General features: G+C 32.3%; 2 long non-coding RNA genes across 2 annotated transcripts; one reads left to right on the top strand and one right to left on the bottom strand.

Moving 5' to 3' along the window:
* The first annotated feature begins 1,561 nt into the window (after positions 1 to 1,561).
* LOC142640625 (uncharacterized) lies at positions 1,562 to 9,249 on the top strand. The gene is made up of 2 exons (XR_012845211.1): positions 1,562 to 4,198; positions 8,802 to 9,249. It is a non-coding gene; the product is annotated as an uncharacterized LOC142640625 (long non-coding RNA).
* Positions 7,692 to 10,100, bottom strand: LOC142640626 (uncharacterized). The gene is made up of 2 exons (XR_012845212.1): positions 9,964 to 10,100; positions 7,692 to 9,861 (listed from the first exon to the last, which is right to left on the bottom strand). It is a non-coding gene; the product is annotated as an uncharacterized LOC142640626 (long non-coding RNA).
* Between the last annotated feature and the right edge of the window lie 7,078 nt (positions 10,101 to 17,178).

Below are 17,178 nucleotides of genomic sequence, written 5' to 3'. Positions count from 1 at the left end.
ATTGACACAATTAAAAAATATTTAACAAATTTAGAAATCCACATGTCGAACTACATTATGTTCTAGAATCATAAATTGTAAAAGTAATAATAGTTTTTAATGATTTGTGCATCTTGCTGCTAAAACTTGTTTAAGCATAAAAATGATCTAATCGGTAAAAGTGCTCAATTGTAAACTCATTTTACTAATGAGAAATAAAAAAAAAAAAAAATCTACTGGGTGGAAGTAGCCAACTTAATAATACCCAAATTTAAAAATCCCAAACTTTTAATATTAGGTTTCAAATAAACAAACAACCAAAGTGTCATACCAATAAATTTTTTTCATTAAAGATTTTTCAAGGGATTTAATTTTGTTTTGTTAGTAAAAAGAGATTCTTTTTTTTTTTTTTTGCTTGAAAGGACCACCAACAGAAAATATGGGTTAGATGACAATTTTAATTAATTTTGAGCTTTTTTTTGGTTAGATGACTATTTTAATTTTTGTATTTCAATTTTGGAGGGGGGCATATGAATTTTTCAACCAAAAACTTCAATAATATTTATAAATATCATAAAAAAATTTAAAAAATCCAGGGTATACCCCTCTCTCTCTCTTCCGCCCCGCCCCCCCCCCCCCCCAAAAAGGAAAAAATGTACTATGATGGAGTTTTATATTTACCATAAAAGGCAAGAATACCTTCGTCCTTGCGTGTCTCAATGCGTACTAGTCTAGTTCCTTCAATTATAGAGTTGGGATAACATCTTTGACTCGAAACTACTGAATATCCTACTCACTCAGACCCAACAAGTACGACGATACAATGGTAGCACCCACGTAGGAAAGTCACATTGACCAGTCCTTTTTACCTTCTATTTATTAAAAATAAAATAAAAACTCATTTAATAAAGATAGGTTCATATATTTTGCTCATTGGCAACATTATGCCAAATTGCCAGCTAACATTCACGTGGGACTGTGGTATACTCTCCTTTAAAAAATTATCTTCATCTAAATTACCGTAATCCCTCATTTCCTAGAGGAATCTACACATGTGAATTCTATGCAAAATACTTCATTACGTATCGTATATTAACAGTCTACTCTGTGAGTCTGTGACAAACTGCTTAAGATTATTATTAGTACATCACAATTAATAATTTACGTACCGTATATTAATAGTCTGACACAATATATTGTTTATAAACTATTACTCATATGAGTGTGCAACCAACCCGCCAAAATTACAATCCACTGGGTTGGGTCGGTTTTTAGGGCTTGGTGGGTTGGGTTGGGTTACAAAATTTTTTTGATAGTTGGTTGGGTTGGGTCCAGGTCATAAAATTTCAAACTCGTCAAACCCGACCCGACCCGACCCACCCATATATTTAATATATATTTAAAATATATTATATAATTAATAATTTTTTTAAAATAACCAACTTTTACTCCTATCCTATATAAAAGCCAATATTAAAGTATATTAGTTCATATATTAATGTATAACTAAGTTGGAATATTAATTCATATATTAATGTATATTTTGTTTATCAACTCAGGTGACAAGTGTGATATATTTTTTTCTACTCAATTAAATAATAATAGTAATAAAAAAAATTGTGTGGGTTGGGTAAAAAAATCTCCTTAACCCAACCTAACCCGACCCATGTACACCCTTAATTATTTACCCATAAGCTAAAGGCTTGTAGCCAAATTGACACCTCTCCATGCACCACAAGCTTAGAGGTTTAGGGGGAAAATGATTTGAGTCGTGGAGTTAGTAGCATGTTGTAATTATCTCTAAAAAAAAAAACTATGACCCATAAATATACCCCAAACTCAAACTCAAACTCGAATTTCAAAAACAAAATAGATCCTAAAAATAGAAATTCAAAATAGGTCAGTCACTCTTCTCTTATTAAATCCCTAGAGTTTAATAGTAATTTAGTCCATGTGCAGTTTATTTTTCAAAGGTGGACCAAATGTTTAATCGCTATAAACATTGCATACGGCAGATTTTTGTAATGTTTTTCATGTATAAATAATAGATAGAAATATAGTTTCTTCTTTCACTATTTTTTTTTACACCAAAAAAAAAAAATCTGGGTTTTGAGATGAATTCGGTGGAATTTAATTGTGTGTTGTTGGAATCTAGAATTGGATTCGTGAGTTTTGGTAGTTTTCTTTGTTGGCCGGGTTGGTAAAGATTGCTAATATATATTTGATCTGGTTGTTGATTACATCTCCCAAGGAATTTGTCCATACAATGCTCGAAAGGTAAATTATCAGTGAAGTCTGACATTCCAAACTTGTAAATCAAACTTCATTGTTGGAAAATAGAGTCTTGAAACTAACACATTGAAAAATCTATGTAATGCAAATATCAGTAACATGGTGGCTATCAAACAAGAAATCCATATATGCTGTTGAACAGCGCGGTAGGACCATGGACGGTGGGACAAAGACTTCTAGCGTGGAGGGAGGGATGCTACAATGGTTTTGAATTTTGATTTCCAATTGCTTGTCTCTCTCACTCAAAACGTTTCTCTTTCTTCTTCTTAGATTTTTAATTTAAGGGGTATATGAGCATTTTTTCCTACAAAATTTATAAATAACTTTTGTCTTTCCCAAGACAGGACCAAGTTTGTTATTGCGCAAGCGATTGTCATTCAACCAAACGGTAATTGATCACAAAGCCATCGGAAATAGAACCCAACAAAAAATCCCAACTCTCAAACTAAAGAGTATGGACCATTGTTTTTGGAACGGAATTTGCCATACGGCCATGCCCATACACCAACGGTAATAAGATTCAATGTAACTCCAAATAGGCTGATCCAAGGCCCAAAGAGTCAGCCCAAAAGTTCACAAAAGAAACCTTCCTTACTGTCCATTTAATATACCTTATTTAAAAGGGCTGTCATCGTTCCAGGGTCATCCATGAGTCCGACCCATTAACCTTGAATAATTTTCTTGGCTTGGACTTTAGAAGGTATTTTGATTTTTGTCTCTAATAAAAAACTAAGGCCCAAAGATCAATTTTTCATTTCAGCAATCTTCACTGTTTACCTCTACTTGGCTATGGAAATGGAAGTAGGGGTGTTTATGGTTCGAATTTTCCCCAATTTTTTCACTGAATCAAAGGGGTTGTTTTCCCCATAATAGGCTCCATTGCCGACTACTACACTGCACCGGCATCGGAGAGAGCACCAACTTCAGCAATTAATTACAAGTTAAATATGAGCATAGATATAGCTGCAGGTGATTCAATTAATGGTTATTTATTTATTTTGGGATAAAGAAGAGCTATATAATGCTGGTCAAGGCAAACGGAGACATTGAATTTCGCTCTCATTTGCTCCGAAGTTAAAGAAGCCAAAGATGTTTGTTTGGGTAGAAACATTCCATAAAAATTTGGAGGGGTTTCTAATTTTCTGCTAAGTTTGTTTGGATGATTTTTTTTATATTTCATTTTAATAATGTTTTTCGAGCTTTCTTGTATTTGGTACATGGTAGCAATAGCATTGAAAAATATGGTTGAGAAGAAAACTTAGGTTGGTCAAGAGAAGACAAAAGTAAAAATTTGGCCTTTGCAGCCTCTAGATAATAAGACAGCTTTGGTTTAAAAAGAGTATAGGTAGTTAATAGTCTTGTTGAAAATATTCAAGATTGTAGTTTCTCCTATCTATTGTAACTATTAAATATGTAAAAAGATAAAATACTATTTTCATTTCTAAAACTTCACTAATATGTTTTTCATCCCTAATATTGTTTTTCTTTCATTTTCAAACTTTGTAAAAAGTTTTTTCAATAATCTCTACTCCTTTTCTTTTTTTTTGAGCAATCTCCTCGTTATTTTCACTTCATAGCCCAACTCAACTTGAAATTTTGCCTAATTGCAACGTCCTGAGCTCAATAAGATAAAATACTAAAAATAATAGTACCTAAAAAATTAATAATAAAATAATAGTCATCAGACATCACCGCCCTTGTAAATCCAATTATATATATTCCATTCTGTCTCATTTCTGTTTGGTTAGCGAGAAATCTCAGAGAGAGGAAAAAATAAAAAACCCGGAATATAGTGTCTTAGATTTCGCTCATCTTAAAAAGAAACCCACCTCCAAATTGTCGGTCTTGTTCTAGAATTCGGCTTTCTTATGGCTCTCTGTACACACAGCCAAGGCTGAGGCCAACAAAAGCCACCCCTTTTCACAAGGTAAATCTGTATCCCTTTCTCTGTTCTGTTAACGATTTATGGGCTTCTTATTTGGAGTCTCTTAAATATTTTTAATTAATATTTCTTCTCTCTTTGTGTTTATGTGTTGTGTTTCTGGATTTTTGCGTTGTCTCGGGTTAAGAGTAGAAAGTAGTACCCTTTATGGATACTGTTGAGAATAGAGCAATTTAATATATACTATCATTTTCTCTTTTCTCTTTTTTTTTTGGCAAAGAAGGTGAAGGGGATTCATGTGGTTGAAATCTTTGTTCCTCCTTTGTTAATTATGATTTTAATATGTCTTTCCAAGTTCACATCTATGGCATTTGTTTTCATGTTAATTTTGTCCTTGAAAAATCGAATCAATGGTAGACACGAGTGAAAGTGATGTTACTCCAATTACAATAGTTATGAAAAATTTTGTGTCCCTAGGCATTACTCATTTGTGATATGTTTATTATCCATTAGATACCTGTTAATGTTGAGAAATTGTGATATTTTGTTGTGGCTCAAAAGAGGAAATCCATTTTTTTCTTTTATTATCCATTGTTTTTTTTTTTCCCTTGAGATTTAAAACATTTGATTATGTGCTTGTGTTCAAGCTCAAGTGCTTGATATTGGTTTATTATTTGTTTGGCATTGTATTAGGATGTACTGCAATACAAAAGTAAAATTGTTTGACTTGGAATTCCTTATTTGTTTATTGTTGAAAGGAATTATCGATGTTGAACTTATGTATTGGGTTTGTATGATCGGTTTGCTGTATTGGGGTCTTAGAGATTGTTTTGATTCAATGATTATCTCAAACAAGTGCAAGGGGTTTCTCACATTATTGAATTGGAATAAAAGGTGACATGTAATGTTTTGAGTGATTACACAGAGATGTGACTATAGTTTACCATATAAAATTTATAAAAAGAATTACAAATGTACATATAAATGGTAAACTAAAGTATTGAAATATATATGATGTTATCTTCAATAGCGCCGTTGAGTACAAATGTGTTCTTTGGTTGCAAAAGGTGCAATATATATATATATATATATATATATATATATATATATATATATATATATATCTCAACCTAAGTTAGATGATAAAATAAATGGCCAGGATATGAGTTAGATTTTTCCCATAAATAGCAGCAGGTACAACCCATAGTTAAGTATCCAAGTTCTCATTTGGACCAAATCAAGTTGAATCCCCTTCTTTTTTTTTTTATTAGTCTAATCCCAACTATAGGAGGTGCTTTACTTGATTACCACTTTTTAGGAATTTCTTGCTTTTGACCCCTGCATTATTTGTTATAATTATGAAGTGAAGATGAGAGAGAGAGAGAGAGAGAGAGAGAGAGAGAGAGAGAGAGAATATTTATGTTTCATTAATGTCATCTTTTTCTTTCAATTTTTTTAAAGAAAGAATTCCAGTTTGTACTATATGTACATTAGCATTTACCATGGAAGCTATTTTCTTTCCTAGACGTCTAAAAAGAACAATATAGGGAGGTCTTCATATGATTTTATTGATGTAGAGAAAGCATATGTTAGGGTCCTTGGAGAGGTAATGTATTGACACAGAGAAAGCATATGTTAAGGTCTTTGGGGAGGTTATGTGGCAGGTCTTGAAAAAGAAATATGTTTCTTTAAAGTATTTAAACTTGTTTAAGGATATGTATGATTGTTTTGAAACTAGTTTGAATTTCCTATCGCTATAGGTTTGCATCAAGGAACACCGCTTAAATCTATATCTCTTTGCACCAATGATGGATGACCTCACTAAATCAATTCAAGAGGAAGTCCCTTGATGTATGCCTTTTGCAGATGGCACAGTTTTAGTAAATAAAATAGACACGAAGTGGATGCCAAGTTCAAATTTTGTGAGACGCTCTATAATCTAAAGGATTTCAATTAAGTAGAATGCACATATAATAAAAGTTGAACAAAGATGAACGTGCTGTAAGACATGATGGTCAAGAGATGTTAAAGGGAAAGAGCTTTCAATATTTTGGATTAATAATTCCTAAAAACGGAGAGATTGAAAAGGTTGTGAATCATAGGATAAGAGACTGGTGGACAAAGTAGAGAAGTGAATCAAGTGTAGTGTGTGATTGTAGAATGATTATTAAGTTAAAGGGAAAATTTTATAAGATTGCTATAGAACCAATTATGTTCCATGATACTGAATGTTGGGCTATTAAGAGGCCAAGTAATCATAAAATGAGTGTAGTTGAAATGTGAATTCTAAGATGGGTAAGTGAAAATATATAAAAGCATGAGATTCAAAAGGAGCAATTTGCTTAAAGATGACACAACCCAGGGCCGTCATATTCTACTACTAAAAGCCCATGCCCATGTACAAGGCAAGTGAAATTTTCAAAGTAGAACTTGTAATCATACATTATAGGAGGTCAATTCTTACAACCATAGATTATGGTAAGATTTTGTAATAGTGTGATATGGTAGGATTTTGTAAGAGTGTGACACTGGAAAAGCTTGGAATTGAGATTGCTATTCACAAAGTTGGACGAACAAATTCCATCGATGTCCTCCTCCTTTGCAATACGGATTCTCTTGGTTTTGGAATCCATTTCCAAAACCCTGTACTTGTTCATAGTATCTATGGGGGTAATTTTTTTCTCACAGGTGAGTTCTGAGGATTGCCACAAGCACTGGCTTGGCCAGCTCCCTAGAATGGATAACCCACACCTGTGATCTCCTAGTAGTTGAATGTATACGTATTGGTACTACAACTTGAGTGTCGATCATCTGTGCATAAAGACACAAGAAGCTCCCAAAACAAGGTTGTGACAAACAGAGAAACAAGAAAAGCAGCAGACCATGAGAAAAAATCTGGGAGTTCATTCTGGCGATGAATATGCGTAGAGAAGTGTGTTGTTAGGGATCTGAGTTTGGTACTTGGGTTGGAGAGCCATCCAAAAATTAAGGGATCTGGCTATTAGCTTCATTAAATTTGAAGTAGGGGATGAGAAGACCATATTCTTATGGCATGACAATTGGCATCCCCAGAGAATTTGGATATAGGGTGATTTATGATGCAGCCAGTAAGCCTGAAGCAAAAGTAGAGTCTGTTTTGAGGGACAAAGTTTGGATTTGGAAGCTTGCCAGGTCATGACTTGGTTACCTTTTGACAACATGCTCTGGCTGCCACTCTTGTGCTGCCACCTATAATGAAATTAGAGTAAAAAGAGTTGGAGGTGGATTGGTGGAAGAATCTTTGGTTTCTGCTAGCTATTCCTAGACATAGTTTCATAGGATGGTTGGAAATAAAAAACAAATTAACAACTAGAGAGAGGCTAGATAAATGGGGATATATTGGTGATACTCTGTGTGTATTCTGTAGGGACTGTATTGAGAGCAAAGACCACCTATTCTTTGTCTGCCCTTTTGCTAGAAGAATCTGGGTTTCCTGTTGAATTAGCGGAAGCTTGATACCAGTTTGTTGAACAAAACAGAGGACAACACATGCTAAAGCTATTAAAAGAAAACTTTTAATTCAAAATATTGGCAAGTTGACAATACACTTTGCAAGACACAAGTCACACTTAGACACACACGGCAACTTTCTTTTTGCCTTTGCACTTCTCCACCACTTAAACTTTTACAAGACACACATCAGCTTACATAAATATCCTTGCACACACCTCACTTCTTTAGACACCTACTGACACTAGAAGACTTTTCCTTCAAACTTCTCTTCACACCACTCTACTCACTCTTGGTGCTTATGACACACGCTCAAGTGGAACCCCTTGGTTCCTATATATAGTTGCTTCCTATATATAGTTGCTGTAAGTCGGTTAAGCAACTGACATTAAATCTTCTAGGCCATTATTTTATTGACAGTAACTTCACTAAGCTTCTCTGTCTAAGCTCTGTGCAATGTCAAAATTTTGTTGTTCGAAACTTGTAATATGCCTGATATGTCTTGGTTTTAACTGTTCTGCTGTCTCTATGCTGGTCATGTAATTCCTGGTCCATCGCTATGTATAGCTAGAGTTAGTTGTATAGTTTTGTTTTGGTGTGTAAGATTTTGGTACCTTTTGTGTTGTTGGGACCATTTCCCGGTGTCTTTTTTTTTTGTCCAAACTTCTGTTGTTTGTGTATCGTTTGGTTTTCTCAATGAATGTATACCGCTTCACCAAAAAATAAAATAAAGATGAACCACACTTGTTAATCCTATGGAGAAGGAGAAGGAAAATGAAACTAGTCAAAAATACATAATTACATTATTGATCATCTTGTCATGTCCATCCCTTGGTTCCCAATTTGTATACGTAAGTCTAGTGACACAATATTTTTCACAAGTTTATTCATAATTGCTAATATGGTTTGTTGTGAGTTGTGACTAGTGCATAACAAAAGTGGTGTCAGTGGTAGACGTAGGTGAAAGTGATGTTGCTCCAATCACAAAGTAGTTGTGAAAAACATTGTGTCAAGCATCATTCATTTGTGATATTTTTATATTTTATGAGATTCCTGTTAATATTGAGAAATTTTGATATTTTCCTGTGGCTCACTAATGAAAATCCATTGTTTTCTGTAATTATCTATTAATTGACTTTTTTTTTTTTGTTGAGATTAGAACATTTGATTATGTGCTTGTCTTGGAGGTCAAGATCAAGAGCTTGATATTGAGCTTGAGCTCAAACTCAACTTGACTAATGAATCAAGTTGAGCTCAAGCTTTTAGAATTTTCGACAAGCTTAAGTTTGAAATTGTTTGTAGGCTTTGATTGAGCTGGAGTGTGGTTTGAATGTGTTATTGTTATTATCAAGCTGAGCTTGGAAATTCACAACTCGGCTTGATTTGATTACAGCCCTTGGACTAGTTGAAGTTCTACATATATTTCTATCTTTTTTCCAAGTGTTTTCTCAGCAAACAAATGCAGTATGACAAGGACATTATAAATTTGTTGTTTTGTTCTTTGTACTAGAATATTTTCATCTTTTTTTATTGTTTATGTTTTGCTGTTTGTTTGGTAATGTATCAAGATGTTCTGTAATAAAAAAGTAAAGATGTATGACTCTGAATTTGTTGTTTATTTTGTTTGAATGGGTTATTGATGGTGAGCTTATGTATTGGGTTAATTGTGTGATTGGTTTTATATTTGGATCTTAGAATTATGTGAATTCAGTATCTAGTCTTTCCCATTACACATGATGCTATCATAAGATGATTAAAAAAGCCAAAAGATGTAACAGAAGAAAAATCCATTGTCATGGTGTTTTTGATCATTTTTAATTCAGATTATTATAAGAAATTATGCAATTCCAGCTTAAGTTCTTTTCTAAAAATTCAAGAAAATTAGTGACAAAATGGGCTCAATTCCCATGCTAAAGAAAAAATAAAACAGGATAAACTCATTTCAGGTAGTTCAAATAAAAGGCATCAAAAACATGAGTACCTGATCTTTAAATTACACCTCTACTTCTTTAAATTGCACCTCTTTTTCTTCTTAAATAGACAAAGCAGCAACTTCAACTGAACATAAATATATGATAGTTATTCCCCACATAAAATAGAAGTACATGTCTAAGCTAATTTTGCAAAAGTGCTTGACATCTTACATTACAAAATTCACTTATTGAAGTTATTTTTGAATGCTCAAAGCTTAGAAAAAGAGTCCTATAGATGTATTTTGCCTGACAAGAAATAATTTCTATGGCTAAAGATGATGAAAGGAGAAAATGAAAAAAAGCTAAGAGAAAGATTGTGCCATTGCTTTGGGGAAAAGGAATACCAACCTGTAATTTCTCTGTAGATTGCTCTATTGAGTTCTCTAGTTTTATAAAGACTACAAATAATGATGTTAAGAATTCCCTCTGGCTTAGTGGATGAATATTTTTTTTTTCCTTTCTACTATAGTGGGAGACAAAAAAATTGACCTGCTTTTTTCTAGTCTTCCTTTCAAATTTTTTATTGAAATGTTCTATCTAAACGGTCATAGTGGAATGTGTGGAAAGTAACGCTTTTGCATTGTTGGCATATTTGGACAAAACCAATAAGCAGCTGTGAGTGAACGTACTAATACGGTAGATACTAATACGAATATTAATACTAGTATGAATTCTACCGATAATAACATGCTAATTAGGATTTGTTATAAAAATGAAGTGAATATAGCATTTTTTGCCAATAAGTGTCAACTTTGCTTAAAACAAGGTTCTCCACTTGTCCAATTAAATTTAATTAAAACCAATCTTCCATTTGTAGATTTCATAAACTTCCCTTACCTTATCAGTTAGTGATCCATTTATATCTAGTAACTCCAAGTATATGTCTAGATATACTCAAAAGATATACATTAAGATGCATAGTATAATTCTTACATGGGTCTTATTATCGTATGCCCTAAGGGCATATATTGGTATACTATTTTAGAAAACTTTTTATAAAAAAATAAAAAAGTAACTAACTGATTTGACAGCTTTTTCAATTTTTCATAAAAAATTTCCTAATGTAGATGATTAATGTGCCATTAGGACATACATTAGCCGGACCCTACTTACATATATAATTTGAATATTATTGATAGTCATTCTTATATGTTTTTAAACTTTTTAAAAAGTCTTATAAGAATATTATTAGGTAGAAAATGTAAATTGCCAATTTTTAAATATTTTTATGTTAATTAATTCTAAACTCTTTGGTTTTTATATTGCAATAACTCATTTGGATGGATATTTATGATATGATTCCACATTTGACTCCAAAATTAAAAAAACAAACCTCTCTAAAAATAAATAATTTAGAACACGTGGCGCAAAATTAAATTTCTATTGTAGAATCTATTTGAATTTTCTCTAAATTTTGCCAATATATATATATATATATGTATATATTATTGAAAACAATCAAATTATAACCTTGATGCCCTGTTTCTTCCCTTTCTAAAGTGCCCCTAATTCTTTATAATAAAATTAAAAACTCGGAAGAGACTCATAGTTGAAACATCATAACAATTTTATTTTGCAAAATCATAAAGTGCATCATCCTCCAACAAAAAAATTCTTGTGAAGCTACCACAAGCAAAGGGGCCATTTCACATGTAAAAATATCAAATTAAAAAAAAAAAATCACTTTACAACTTTCTTAATAAATAGTTGAAGGCCGCGTGTTGCGTGGTTTTGGTGATGAATATATAATAATAATAATATTATTATTATTATTATTAATTGAATGAATGATAATTACTCAATTTCAAAATTAAATTCACTTAATGGAGTTTTCTTGAATGATCAGACTAGAAATAGAATGTATTTTGCTTTAGAAGAGATCACGTCCATAAATAAAGATGACGAAGGGAGAAAAAAGAAAAAGAAAAAAAGAAGAAGAAGATAACATCCAGATTGTGCCATTGCTTTGGGGAAAATGAACAGCAATCCGTAATTTCTCACTCAATTGCTCTTTTAAATACTAATTCCTCTGGCTTTAGTGGTTGAAAAGAAGGCCTCTTTCTTCCTTTCTACTGTAGTGAAAGACAAAAAATGGACCTACAGCTTTTTACTACTCTTCTTCTCAAATTTTTTTTTTTTTTTTTTTTTTTTCTTGAGAAAGTGTGAAACCTTTTATCTGTTATAGACTCATTGTAGAATATATGGTATATTTTAATGTTAGTGGGAGCTCTTTCACATTGTTGGCAGATATGGACAAGACCAATTGATTGCTGGGACTGGGAGTGAAGTGAAGACGCTAATATGAATTCTGCCAATGAGTTTAAACCTGCTGCAGACTTTTAACACCATGTTCCCCACCTGCCAGTGAAGTGAAGACACTTTTTAGATCATAGTTTGTAGACATTTAAACCAAATCTTGGGTTAGTAGATTTTTTCATAAAGTTCACTGTGTCAGTTGGTGATCCTTCAAACTAATAATGAAAACAATCAAATTATGATCCTGATACTCTTTCCTTTTTTCTTCCCTAACTACCCGCGGAGATTATTCTTCCCTTACTAGAAGGCTCCTAATCCTTCATTTTGTATAGTTAAACACCTTTCCCAACCAACAACGACCATAAAATTTTAGTCCTAAATATTGTTAAAAGTAAGTTATGAATTTTTGACAAATTAGTTAAGGAATCATGACTTTTCAATTTTGCTCTTTCATTCTATTCCATCCAAAGATATAGTTTTTATTATTTTTTTAATTGACATATTTTTTTTAATTGCTTATATTGATATTATTTTTGGTCTTCTCTTAATATTTTTTGTTCCCTCGACTTAAATCAACTTACTCTATTTGTTGCATTAATTGCTTTCTTCTAAGTATGATCAAATCACCTCAAACAAATATTACTAATCTTCTCATCAACATGGGATACGAGATATTCCTGTTTTTAAGCATCTCTCTCTCTCTCTCTCTCCAACTTGGAACCATCACACTTAAAACTGTTCTGTCAATAGAAATCTGTAAACTATGATCTAAAGTATTCCCTCTAGCTTAGTGGGTGAAATAAAAGGAAAATTATTGAATATTTCTAGAGTACCATAAATAAGTACTCTTTCTCTCACATAAATTGTGGGTCCCACCATGAATTTAATTAATGAGACTCACAATTATGTAAGAAATAAGAGTATACATTTATAATATTTCGAAAGTATTCTATAATTACTCGAAACAAAGGAAAATTATTGAATACTTCGAGAGTGCCATAAATATGTACACCCTCTACTCACATAAAATATAGATTCCACTATGAATTTAATTAATGGAATCCACAATTATGTATGAGAGAGAGGAGTATGCATTTATAGTAGTCCGAGAGTATTCTACAATTACTCTAGAGTACGTCAAGACATAAATAAAAAAAAATTATTCAGATTAATATTATAAATTTAAAAATGTATTTGGGAGCTTTCTTGAATGATCATGGTTTAGATACAGTGTGCCATAGATTTATTTTGCTTTACAAAAGATCACGTCTATGGATAAAGATAATGAAAAAAAAAAAAGGATCCAGATCACTTTGGGGAAAAGGAATTAGCAATCTGTAATTTCTAAGTCAATTGCTCTATGAGCATCACAACAGTGGAGCTAAAAATTTAGATTTTTAGCTCCACAAACAATTATTTTACCTATTTTACCTACTCACTTTACAAAACATGCTGCAACAGTGGATCTATTTTAGTTTTCAACACAATAAAATAATATAAACATCACAATAAAATAATATATCTACTACAATAAAATAATATATCCACTACAATAAAATAATATATCCATTACAATAAACAACAATCACAACCACCCGCAACCGCTACCACCACCACCATCGACTCTTCCACCGCCATCGCAATTGCTACTGCCGCCCATCCTATACAAATGGTCCCTCTGTAAACAATATATAAGAGAAATTAGAAAACTGTTACATAATTTTTTGTTGGTATTGGGGAATGTCCTCAATGGTCTTTGTTGGGATTGCGAAACCAGATACATCATCCATAAGAGCCTCTACCACTAGAGACATAGACTTTCTCTTTTTTTAGTTCAGCAAAATATTTTCTAAGAACCTTAGCATACAATGTTGTCAAATGTTGTTTCACATTTCTCATGCAAAATTGTTCCGTTACTCTGTGGGGTGTAGAGAGAAGAAATCAATATTCGTGAACTTTTCCTCCCTCATCCTGAATGCGATTAGTAGCAGCCAAGGGAGAATTTTTAGGTAAACTACTTACTCGAAACATTTACTGAGTTAAATGCTCCTAACCTAGAATTTTCTTCTAATTCTCCCCTTACATAGCACTTAATACATTATAAAATTCATAAAATAAAAATGAATTCTCTCAATTTCTCTTGAAATTCTTCTTTACACATTTAGATTAAGAAATCTTTGATTTCTAATTTTCCCCTGAGACCATACAACTTTTTTATTTTAAAAATATTATTCTTATAGAGGCATGAAGTAATATGTTTTTTTTTTTTTTGGTTTGAAACGGTGTCGTCTCCTCTTTAGGGAGTACATGCGTTTATGAAACGGTGTCGCAAGATGTAAAGGGTTTCACATTTTCATCACATGAGATTAAAAACAATCAGTTTGACACACGTTGCACGGTGATTGGTCAGGAATTAGAAATAGTGGAGTTCGTTATATTTTTAGTTGTCATTGTGTAACGGCTAATTGAGTTAGTTATTGATATACAATTTCCTTTCTCTAAATTTTTATTTTGCACTATAAATAGTTGAGTTGAATTGGGCCTTTGTGTAAATGTAATTATTAACTCTCATTCAATAAGATAGTTCCCAATTTCAATTTAGAGAGTGCACTTGAGTAAATTAGTCAATAAAAATGTACATAGATAAAGCCAATAAGCAACTGAATCAAACCAGAAACAGAAATATACTTCAATTCCACTTTGCCAGTGTAGACCTTTGAGTAATAGGTCTTTCCTTAGCAGGATAGATTTCCTGGTGGTGGATTTTGATTAGTGTTTCTGAATAATGAAGATTAAAAAATATGACAATAAATTTTACAGAACTTATATAGAAAATTTAATTTGAACTGCCCATTCACCAAATCAATCAAAAAAAGTCAAATCAGTAGCACAGTCTTGCCATGAAAAAAAAAATTTGTGATACTATTGAAAATTGCATCTTATGACATGCCATATAAATATAATATAGGAATTCAAATTCAACAGCTTTTGTGATTGTTCGTTTGAATTGTAATGTCTTATATTTTTCTAAAGGTTGCGATAGACATAATATGGATGAGGATGTGGAGAAAAAAGCACTCCCATTAACTTGTGTCACTAACTTCACAAGGGAGCTCAAGCAAAGAAAGTGCAAGGTGGAAAAATTGTCTTTGCTCGCCGAAGACACATGCGGGGTCCTTCCAGTGTCGATACCCTCAGAATTCTAGCCTGCCCCAAGGAGGTTCCATTGGTTCCAACCTCTCTTCATTGGCTGCTAAATTGGGACCCATCAGCAACTCACTCCAAGCTCAGTAGCTCCCTATTTAACATGGGGATAAAAACAATGGCACAATGATTTTGTATTCATAATTCCCCTAATTTTTACTATGAGAATGTACTCACATGCAAATTTCTTTCGTTACTGTTAATGTTGATTTGACTTTGTAAGAAAATCACGTTGTGTCTTAATACTATTATAATGCAATATATATTCTATGATAACCAGCAATCCAGTAGCATTTACACTTTCACGGCTAAGAGAACAAAGGAAAACATCCAAAATCATTTGGTAAATACTTGAATAGAAATTGTCAGCCGTCAAGATGTTCATTGGCTCAAGTAAAACTTTTAGCAAAATGAATTTACGTTTAACATATTTGGTAAGGACAACAGATAAACTTCATTCAATACCCTTTAGTGGCAATGACAAGTTTATGAACTCACACATTGACAAGTATTGAGAAAGAAACAAGGAAGATATAGTATATAAACCTCTAGGATTTGCAATGTGAAGTTAGGATTTCCTTGCCAAAAATTTAGGTTGTCAGATTTTAAAGCTCTTTTATGGAGACGCTCATCATTAACTGAATCCATAGTGATTTATACTAATTGAACTTATGTTGAGTTTATTAGTTTGAAGTGGACTAACGTTTTTATCATTGTGAATGGCATATATGGTAAAAAATTTCTTTTTCGTTTTTTGAGATGAATGAGATAATTTTTTTGAAACAAGATCACAATACAAGAGGTTCAAAATAAGCAGCACAAGCTGAATCAACTGAGCAAACTAACAATACCTACCAAACATCAAAGCTAAACCTAAACCTGCAACAAACTAGGCAGCAACAATGAAAACTACTCAAAACAGAAAAGACAACACCACATTGGTATGGCATTTTAGTCTTTAAAGATAGTTGAGGACATTTCCCAATCCAAAAAAATAATCCTCTTCATAACAGTTTTCTAATTTCTTCTTTGGATGATATAGAAAACATATACATACGATTTACTCTTTCACAAATTATTAGCAAATGTCTATTCTGTAATTGTCATTATCCTTGATAACTTTACAAATTTGATGTTCACTAATAAAAAACCTGTAGTTGGAAGCCTGGAACTACTCCCCATTGATCTCCTACGAGCCCATCAGCGCACCTTTGTAAATTGCATTTTCCTTGAGAAAGCATGTGAAAGCTTTTATCTTTTATTCAAAGCAGATTATTGGACAGTGCTCCAATGTTAGGGGGAATGCTTACACATTGTTGGTAGCTATGGACAAAACCGATTAATTACTAGGAGCAAATGTACTAATAAACTTCTGCCAACGAGTTTCAACTTGCTATAGAATTTTTAAACTAAGTTCTTTATTAGCCAAATTAATCAAAACTAATCTTACATTATTAGATTTCATAAAGTTCCTTTACTGATATCAAATGGTGATCCTGTTATCTGTTAATTAAAATAATCAAGTTATGACCTAGATGCTCTCTTCTTTTTTCTTCCTTTCTAAAGTGCCCCTAATGCTTCATTTTGTATGGTTGAACCCCCCCCCCCCCCCCTTCCCCCTTGCCCTCCCCCAAAAAGAAAAAAAGAAGAGGCTCATAATTCTAACATCATAACAAGATCACACTGTGAATAAGGCAAAAAAAAATTTTAGTTCAATTATTATTATTATTTTTTATGAATGAGTTAAATTTACTAAAACAAGATCACAGTATCAGTACAAGAGGTTTCATTTAGAAAATTCTGGAACAACAAAGTCTTTTAGGGGAATTATAGACTAACCTCCAAGTTAGGATTCCTACCAAAAATCAGGATTTAGGATGTCAAAAATTTTTGTGGGAGACACTCACCAGTAACTAAATTCATAATGTTTAATACCAATTGAACCTTTTTTAATTTTGTTGTTTAGAAGTGGACTTCATTTTTATCAATATGAATGAATGTTGCATATGGTAAAAAAATATCTAGTTTTTTTTTTCCTCAGATGAATGAGTAAAATTTCTTGAAACAAGAAAAACCATACAAGAAGTTCAAAAAGAAGCAACA

The sequence above is a fragment of the Castanea sativa genome, chromosome 6 (genome assembly GCF_040712315.1).
Source record: "Castanea sativa cultivar Marrone di Chiusa Pesio chromosome 6, ASM4071231v1".
Lineage (NCBI taxonomy): Eukaryota > Viridiplantae > Streptophyta > Magnoliopsida > Fagales > Fagaceae > Castanea > Castanea sativa.
This window is presented reverse-complemented; position numbering and strand designations above follow the sequence as displayed.